A 10,072-nucleotide genomic window follows, 5' to 3' on the forward strand; every position below is an offset into this window, starting at 1 on the left:
AATTGTGCTCCTGATTATTCACTAGATACAAATATTCTCTGTTCTTTGTATTTTGAGCTTTTAATATTCTAAATGCAATGCTATCAGTACAAGTGGCTGGTACTACCTACCCCAGGACACCACCAAAACAGAACCTCTCTCAAGATGCTCTCTTATTGAAAAGGCTTTGTTACCAAAGACAAAGCAATTATAAAAGCATCACTATGGGAGCAAACTTCAGTTAATAATGCAAAATAATCAAAGTACTGACAGTGGTCCAGAGACAAATAGCAAATATCACTGTATGCTGAAATATTAACATGTTCCGAAAACAGTTTTATTAAAAGCAGAGGTAGCTGCAATAGTCTCTGTAATAAACGTGAGGAATATTGCAAACAGCTAACACTCCCCACAAGTGGCAAATGTCATCATCCTAATGATAACCCCTACAGAGTTGCATCCTGTTGAGCTATCACAATTAAGATTCTGTTAAAATGTCCATTACAAATACTACTTTTAATTAACTAATTCAGTCTTATAATATGAAGCAGGTTATAACTTGCTGATTTTTATAAGACAATGAATTAAGGATTAGAAAACAAAACAAATGTTAGTCTCTTGGGGGGAAAAGGAAATCAAACCAATTTAATATACATGGGAGAAAGTAATATAAATCAATTTTTAAAACCACCAATTTTTGTTACATACATCAACTTTTATAGATAATACAAAGCAAACCACTGAAAACAACACTCTCAGAAGTTTCCATTTACAGTTTTTAAAAAAAAAAAAAAAATCAGTGTTACAGCCCTGAAGTTTGATACCAGAGAAAATATGAAGTGAAAACAATGTCTGCATATTGGATCAGGCTCTTCCATATCATTCAATGGTTATTTAAAAAAAAAAAAAGAAAACAATTGCACATGGACATATGCACAAACCCACAGAGAGAACATGTATCAAAGGGTTAAAATCCAAACTGCTCCCACTAGGGCACGGGCCTATTACCACACACCCCCCTGGCCATTAGGCCTTGGTACCCAAGTGAAGGCTTACAGCTGCAGAGGACAAACAGGGGAAGGCTTCTCGAATTTAAGGGCCATTTCCACCAGCTGCATCACTTCTATTCTTAGTCCCACTGATGCATTACAGCAAGATTATTTTGCTTTTCCAGCTGCATTTTCCAATCTGACATACAGAGGAAGCCCACTTTTCTCATCTCTTTCCCTTATCAACTGACCAAGCGACAATAACATGAGATCGGTCCAGTGATTCATCTGCCTGTCCACTTTCACATCCTGCTGCTCACAGCAGGCACACTAAAATACAAGCATCAAGCAGTCAGGAAATCTCGACAGGCCTCTAATCTTTAGGGTATCTAATATGGTAAGTCATGCTCTTGTATGGAAAAATCCCATGGACTAGGGCCAACGGTTTAAAGGGTTTTGACATGCAGAGAAGGATTAGAACAAACCAGCACCATTTCAAAGTGAAAAAGCAGTGAGGTCTGGCTTCCTAGCAAGCAAATTCACTGAAAAGCTACAAGCTTAACTGGAAGCATCTTAACCTGCAGTATGTCAGCAAATACAAGTATGCTCTTTTAAACACATACTGAAAGAAATAATGTCTTTTTTTTTTTTCCCCAGTGTTGTTTTCCTTATCAGGGTTTGAAAAGAGCCGACAAGGCAATGCTAGATTGAATGAGTTTGGAAGGAGTGTATTATCTAAATACAGAAGCACATTTGTACTAATATCTAGGGATGACATTCACAAGCATCTTGCTACTATCTTGTAAATGCCTTCAAAACACACAAACATCTCTAGGTTGTACCAGGGATGCAAATGTTTCACAGAAGCTGCTCTTGAGAAGTTTCCTGAAGACCAGCGCACCAGCCATGGTGACAGTAGTACCAGCTTTGCCTTCTGAGCTTTGTACCCAGCGCTCTCAGACAAGCACCCTTTCTGGGTTCAGAAAAGAAAGAGAATAAATTTCCAAGATAAAAGACTGAACAGACAATCAGAACAGGCCCTCCCCTCTTCTTGAGAAGGGCAATGAAAAGTAGCCATGTTGAGTTGTTACAGGATTGGAGCAGTAGGTGGTGGCAAGGACAGAGCAACACAAACCTTTACAGAGGTGATCATAAAAGTCTCTTACAGGCATTGCAACGCAAAATAGGACCTTGAGCTGGAGAAGGCTTGCTAGGGACCTCAGCAGGAGACCACCTCCATGCTGCTTCTCTGGGGCTCAGCTTCCTGCCTGCATCATCCTCTCCCCTCATCTTCCCTCCCATCCCATCCCCCAAGCTAGACCAAGCTGAAAGACCTCCTCCATAGGAGTGGGAGGTATTAATGCTAAATTAAACTAATACTACATTAAGCTTCAAGCAGCTGGAGGCAAGGTCCCACAGACCACTGTGAGATGTTCTCAAACTGGAAGAAATTAGCAAGAGTGGGATGGCATAGCTAGGAAAGCACCCCCAACTTTCTCCTCCTCCCTTTCTGCTAGGGGTGTGCCATATCAGGAACATTAGCACCTGGCCCTCCCCTGATTTCACAGCTTCATTTTCTCTGTTGCCATCTAAAGAGCCATAAATGAAGAGTTCACACAAATCTTGAAAACCAGGATGGAGGAAACCTCAAGAGATCATCTAGTCTCTCCCTAGCAATTCACACCACTAATTACCTCAAAAATCTTTATTATATCCATTATAGACAAGCTTCAAGAATGGAATCACTGGACCTGCAAAGCAAAACTGCCTGTAGCACCAAGATTCATCCTGATTCACTCTGAAGACAAAACATCTGCTTTAACTTACCATTAGGACCACAAATAGAACAAAAATAGTCTGTGTATGTGGGCTGGGAGTTTTCCAAGAGCTCTGATATTTACTTCAATTGTTCCTATAGAGTCTATAAAGTAAACATTTTTCAATAGAAAATTAGGATTAAACCCCCCACAAAATATGACTAATGCTAATAAATTCTATGCCTTTTAAGGATGTTTTGCAGATCAACTATCACAGATGATGTCTGCAGAACATTAAAGATTAAAAGCAGTATAAATTATCACTAAGTTTTAGCTGTCAAGAACAAGAGTGAATGTAAGAAAAATACATTTTTATTCCTAAGTATGAAATACAGTAGTCTTTCAAATGAAAAAATCCAAACATACACAACAGCAATCAGTCTTCAAATTTCTTAAAAAACAATTTTGTACACAAGCATTATGATCTGTGCCCCCAAAAAACAACAACAGGAGCAGCAAAAGGCAGTTCCTTCATTCAGAAGTCCATGTTTCCCCATCTAAGTCTATTTTTTGAAAGAAGCAAGGCTGTTGCTAACCCTAGTCAGATGAAGTTTCTGAACACTGTTGAACTCTCATACTGGCACATTTAGGTCATTACAAAGGTCCCTGGAGCTGATGATCTAAGTGGTTGTGATTCCTAGTGAAATACAAAAGTTACTATTTGGTCCATGTATTTTATTTTTTATTTCAACGCATCTCATCTCAAGGTACATAAAGATGAAATGTAAATCTGTACCACATAACAGGCTATATATTAATAAAGAACAGTAGTGAATGCACTCAAAATAGTATTAATCTCACCACTAAAGTAAAAATCTTCTTAGTACCATAAAAGGACACATGAAAATGTAGACACTCTCAAGGTAACCACATACAGAAGGTGTTATTACTTCATACAGACACTTTAAATACCTCTGATCTCTTGGGATTTGGTTACATCCGATTAGTAACACCCAGAGAATCACCATAAATAATACCAGGATTTTTTTCTATTGCACAAAAAAAACCCTTGAAAACTTTTTTTTTTTTTAATTAGAATTTGATCATACAATTTAATGTTGTTTTAGCTATAAGGATCCTGGTAATTATATATATACACTCTAATTGGTAATGGTCAGACAGAATGCTTCACTGCTGTACTGCATCATGGAGATGCACTGTCTGAAAAAGATATTAGCATTCATCTATATGAAGCAATTTGGTAACTTATCATTATCTTCCTTTATATGCTACAGTCACATAAGAAAACAATGCTGTTAAAAGCAGTAACAAATATCAATACTCCCTTGTGAAAGACAAGGGTAGACTAACAGGAATGGAAAAGAAATAGCAGGGAAGGAACCAGGATGAAAAGATTCAAATGCCACTGAAAATTACAGACGGGAAACGAATACATGTTTACTGCAAGTCACCCTACCGCATTTGCATTTTCTCTGCTTCTCAGAAATGGAAATGGAGTATTAATGATAGTCAAGACCATCTAGTTTACTGCCACCACAGAAATGATCAAGATCTAGAGAGTAAAACTAGGGTTATACACAGTATCTCTCTAAAAAAAAAAAAACTAAACAACTCTGTCAAATACAACAAATGAAAAATCTGTCCTTTACATTTATTTTGCTCTGTTCATTTCTGTATGCAAGTCTAATATTTCTTAATGAGATTTGTTTCAGGGAAGTAGCAGATGAGACCAGCAACTGAGTGCTATTTTGTGATTGTACACTCCTACTGACTTTAAAACAGGTGTATCTGTGAATTTTGCCTGCTTGCTCACTCTCCAGTGCCTTGGCTTTGCCTTTTTTAGCTATTCCTTCCTGTATGAACAAGTGCAAGCATCAGGTTTTCTTTCACATGCCAACAGGAAGCCCTGCTACCAAAGCTGCAAACTGCATCCAGGAGAAGTGCAAGGTAGAGGCATAATGAAGACTTCTTTTTTTTTTTTAAATATTAATTTGTTTAAAGCAAAAACCAAAAAAAAATACGATAATAAATACAAGGTCTAGAAGAGAAAGGGTTCAATTTACTATCTAGAGTAAAGTGGAGACAATAGCAAAGAAGGTGAAGTCTCACCATATGGTGAAACAAGAAGAGTAAGGGACAAAGCATCAGGAAGCAAAATATGATGACCTTCAAAAGCCAGGACTACCTCCTGTAAATATCCCACTGCAAGTTTTCTGCAGGGGAAATACAGGGGAGGAAGGTCCATGGGGAGTTATGAAAATATGAGCTGAACAAGCACTTTGCAGATGGCTGACAGAAGCAGAGTGACTGAAATAAAATCCTTAAGACCAAGGGAACCAGAGGGTGCCAGAATGAAATCATTCTTCTAACTGTACCTAAAAAAATCTGGAAGGTTTAGAATAGGAAAGTATTACTACTGTGAAACCCATATGATTCATTATGCACACCAGATAAATTCTTCACCTCAAATTACTGGACTACAAAGTACGTAGAAAACCAGCTGGACCACTGGCCTCAAACTACACTCACCAGCTACTCAAAGTCCTATTAGTAGCCAATTTATAGGTACCAATACTGCATAGGACAGCTTCATTAACAACCAAGTATGATGGGACAGAGCACACCCTCAGCAGGTTTGCAGATAACGTAAGATTTGGGGAAGCGATCAGTACACACAAGGGCAGCACTGCCATTCAGAGGGATCTGAAATGGTTGGAGAAATGGTTCAGCAGGAACACTGTGAAGTTCAACACAAGTAAACGGCAGGTCTTGCGCTTGGGGAGGAATAACTCCATGTACCAGTACCTGCTGGGGGCCAACCAGCTGGAAAACACTTGGCAAAAAAGGAGGTGAAGGTCCTGAGAGATAACAAGGTGACCAGGAACCAGTGGTGGGACCTTGTGATAAAAGGCAGCCAACAGCATCCTCTGCTCAGCCCTGGTGAGACACATTTGCAGTGGTGGGTCCAGTGCTGATTCCCCAGTACAAGGCAGACATCAACACACCAGAGGGAGTTCAGGACAGGCCATCAAGAGGAGGTTGTGGACAGGCTGCGAGAGCTGGGGCCATTCAGCCTGAAGAAGAGAAGGCTCCAGGTGGGGGGGCAGGGGTGTGGATCTTACTGCTGTCTGCAACTACCTAATACAGTGCAAAGACAACGGAGCTCAACTCCTCTCAGATGTCTGCAGAAATGGGACAGCTGGCAAAGGACGTAACTGCAACAAGTGACATTCTGATTAAGGAAATGGGAAAAGGTTTTATCATAAAGGTCACTAAACACTGCAAGAGCCCTAGAAAGGTCACAGAATCTCCATCCTTGGGGACATCCAAAACTTTATTACACGAGGGTCAGATGAACCTTACTGAACTTTGAAGTAGGAATCAACTTTGAATTTGGCCCTGCTTGGAGGAAGGACTGGATCAAATCTCTGGAGGAGATCTCCAGAGAGCCCCTCCACCCGACGTTAGTCTACCTCTGAGTCTTCTGTGTATATTAGGTCTCTCCAACCATTAAGACCTTGATAATACACACATTTTTAAAACCCAGAATTCAGGTAAAAAAATCCAAACTAGGGAGATTCACACAAGTTTTAAGATTCTTACAACTGGGAAAAAAAAAATCCAAACCCTACTTTTCTTCTAAGCTGTTCAAAAATAAATGCAATTTTTCTTCATAACTCCTAATTATGAAATATGCATTTATGTGCATATATAAAAAAATATATATTGTGTATTTACCTGTGCTTCCTAACACATCTTGAAACCTATTTGTTCATGGCATTCTGAAGAGGTAAAAAACCCAGCAGCTTCCTATTTAAGTACTGTACCACAGAAATACAGTTCACATAGTTATATTTCAGGGATATTCCAGCTTTCCCATAATACTAACTGCATTTTAAAACACAATTCCTGTGTCACAGGTTTCCTATGCCCACTAGCCTAACAACTGCTATAGTCATGGCTTACACAGACACCAGAAAAGTGACAGTATGTTTTCAGCTGGAAAGACAGACCTGCATTACTTGAGTGCCAAATCACGTGCCATCACTAGCACACGCTATTAGACTATACTCAGGGGACCTCAGCAGTTTGGATCAACTGCTCTGAGAAAGACTGTAAACTTTCAACAAGTGAAAAGCAAAGTAAGAATAATTCCACCAGTTGTGGGTTGTTGTTTTTTTTTCTATGCACACACGGTATGTTTATGTAAGCATGTTATAATCCATCTGAGATATAAAATATCTTCCAAAAGGAAATTTCAAGTTTTGAAGTTTTATGTACAAACTAAGAATATGAATCACAGGATTAAACAGAAGGAAGAACAGATTTCTGTAGTTTCCTATCATCTGTGAACAAAGCACCAGGACGCATACATGATATTAATCACCCAGGACTCCACAGACTGCATCAGCAGAACTGCATATGGAATCCACGAATATTATTATACTTTGATGCTAAAGTTAAACTGCACTCAGTACCTAGGACTCAGAGGACACATTCAGTTCCCTTTTCCATTCAAAACTGGTACAACCTCAGATGATATTGTTTCTCTCTTCTAGAAAAATAATGCAGTGTCCAGCTTGTGTCTCAGTTCCAAAATGCTTAATAGTGCTGCTAAAACAGTGGTTTTCAGCAACATCTGTAATTTTTTTTTTTTTACAACAGTGTAACTTATTTCATACAAAAGCAGAAAGAAGGAACACAAAGCAGACTGTGGAAAATTCTGCCTGCATTTCAACCGTAAATCATGAAGGTCACACTTGGTTTCGGGCCGCAGGACATATCTATCCTTGGGAAATATCTGGAAGAGAGCAAGGGAGCTCTGCCTTGGTCTGGCTCACTACACACATGGCACCTCTGGGCATGTGTCCAGAGCCCCCCACCGCCTTCAGCAACGGATGCTTACAAGCACAGCTCTCCACAAACTACACCATCAGGTGCTCACAGCAAAAGCCCAAGGACAAGCGACCTGTGTTGTATCACCCAGGAATAATCAGCACTCAGTATTTTTGTGAAAGCAAGCAGCAACCAACTGCAGTGGTACTCAGTGAATAATAGTTTAAAAAAAGAAAAACCAACCAACAGTTCACACCAAGTATATCTAGCTCTCTGCCCCATAACTATCCTTTCACTGTAACTGTAATTTCAAAGAGAAACACCGCATTATTTTTTAAATGATGAAGTCACATGCTAAAGGGAATATACAGCTCGAGAAAAACAAAAACAACACATGAAGAAAAAAAACAACCAACCAAAAGAAAAAAACCCAAGAAAAAAAACCCCAACCACACAACCACAAAAGCAAAGCATCCTCTTTCTCAAAATACAGTCACAAAACTTAGATGTTTTAACTTTTAACCCACATTCTCCAGGGAAGGGATGGAAGGAGGGAGGATAAATACATGTTGCCTAAGAAGGCTTAACAATCCAGATTCACTGTTAACACTGTTCATAAAATACAAGTTGGTATCACCCTCATGCATTTTGAGGTGGGAAACACAGGGGATTTAAGTTAATTATTATACTCACAAGCCACAAAAGTATTAAGAAAAGTATGGCAAGCACAATTTTACATATTAGCTTTCACTGAAAATAAGAGAAAAACACACAGATTTATGACACTTCTGATTACAACTACACTGTATAAATATAGCCTGAGGCAGCAAAAAAGCCCACATCAGTAACTCAAATTTTTAGTATCATAAATTTGTAGCTAGTACTTCAAGATAATATATTAGTAATGCTACAGAGCTAATGTTTTTTTTTCCATACACAAATATGTAACTTGACTGCATGAGGTGCCCGGGACACCCATTTAAATTGAGAGCATGACTTGTTTCAGAGCCCAGCAAAGGTTTAGTCACTGTCTCTGAGTATCAGGTCCCTTATTAAAATCACTGCTGTCATGCAATTTATCCAAAAATAGATTTTGACTGTGGCAGTAAAAGTTTCTAGATCTTGACATAGACTGAGATGTATCTAACAGACAAAACCTGTACTTTAGAAAAATAACTATGGTTTAATTATTTATTTTACTTCTTGCATTCCTTAATTCATACTTAATTTTTTTAATCAAGGTGCACATCAAGGAGTGCAATGTCCTTCTAAGCAATAATCCAGATCCAGTGCAAGTAATTCCCAACTGCAGTCCTGTTTTTCATGCTGTATCACCTAGGAAACCCTTTGTGCACCCCAGACACACCTTCCTCAGCTGTAAAGCAGAAGAGCAACTCTACCAGAAGATAGTCATGTTTCTTGGTGGAGGGTACAGTTAATCAAAACAGACAAACCCATCTAAAAGTGTGGTGCCACCAGCTCTTTCCTCCCCCTTCCCCACTCTGGATTCAGCTCATTGACTCTTGGTTCATGAAAGGTTCACCACCTCTGATGTCCATCTGAATACTTTAGAGAACTAAGGTCACCAAACAGGCAAAACTACAACTGACTTACAGAAAAAATTAATTTTCAGACAGATTAGTGAACTCAATCTGCTTGGCCAGAGGCCAAATCAGTACTGGAGCCAGCAGACAGAAAGGAGTACAACTGGAAGGAGGAGGGGAGATGGAGACCACTGCTTCTGGCATAGCAAGATGCAGCATTTGCTAAGTTTGTCTCATCAAAACCGTATCTGGTGGACAAATGGCACAACATGCCAATTGCTGACTGTTAATGCAGAACTGAATTGCTTTCCAGAATTCTTACATTCTTCAATAACTGCATGAATTTTGCACAGAATTTAAGTAATGTAAGACAACACTTACACTTTTGATTAGTGTATGAAGATAGAGAGATTACAAAAATTTATCAGCAAGAGCTGGTAGGATCATGTTCTGTGGCCCCATAATCATTTCATTTCTCCTGTAATTCTGGAATCATCTCAGGAGTCATCTACTGTTGACAGAACTATACATTTTCTCATTAAACTTCAGTAGGATCAATCCTTAATGTAATTGCACTCCCGAAACAGTGAGTGAAACATAAAGAGAACTCTCCATAAAAAGGAGATGAAGAGTCCACTGGAGTATTTTTTATTTCTCAACAATCTTTCTCTTTATGTTACAGACATGCTTCAAAAGAAAATTAAATTAACCCATGAGTGCTATTTAACTGTCAGATATGATGTCAATGGGCACTTAAAGACCAGACAGTCAGAGACAAGAGGAAGGATACACTGCGATGATGACTTTCAGTACTTTGCTTCCATACGCGTGAATGTGTTCAAATCTATACCTGCACAGTCTCGCAGCAGGCAACAGAAAATGCATACTTAAATTACATGTTTGTTTGTAGAGGCAAATGAAAAGAAGATTACAATGAAACCTCCAA

General features: G+C 38.9%; 1 protein-coding gene across 3 annotated transcripts in view; it reads right to left on the minus strand.

Annotated features, from left to right (window-relative positions):
- Positions 1–1,906, minus strand: part of KLF12 (Kruppel like factor 12) — a 187,532-nt gene extending 185,626 nt beyond the window's left edge. Inside the window, exon 1 of one of the 3 annotated variants that reach the window (XM_026843460.1) lies at positions 1,811–1,906. The gene's annotated coding sequence lies outside the window, so the exon portion shown is untranslated. The remainder of the gene's footprint in view (positions 1–1,810) is intronic. The other 2 variants (XM_026843432.1, XM_026843440.1) reach the window with 2 other exon arrangements.
- Positions 1,907–10,072: the final 8,166 nt, after the last annotated feature.

The sequence above is a fragment of the Athene cunicularia genome, assembly GCF_003259725.1.
Source record: "Athene cunicularia isolate RWA chromosome 1 unlocalized genomic scaffold, athCun1 chr1_part1, whole genome shotgun sequence".
NCBI classification, from domain to species: domain Eukaryota; kingdom Metazoa; phylum Chordata; class Aves; order Strigiformes; family Strigidae; genus Athene; species Athene cunicularia.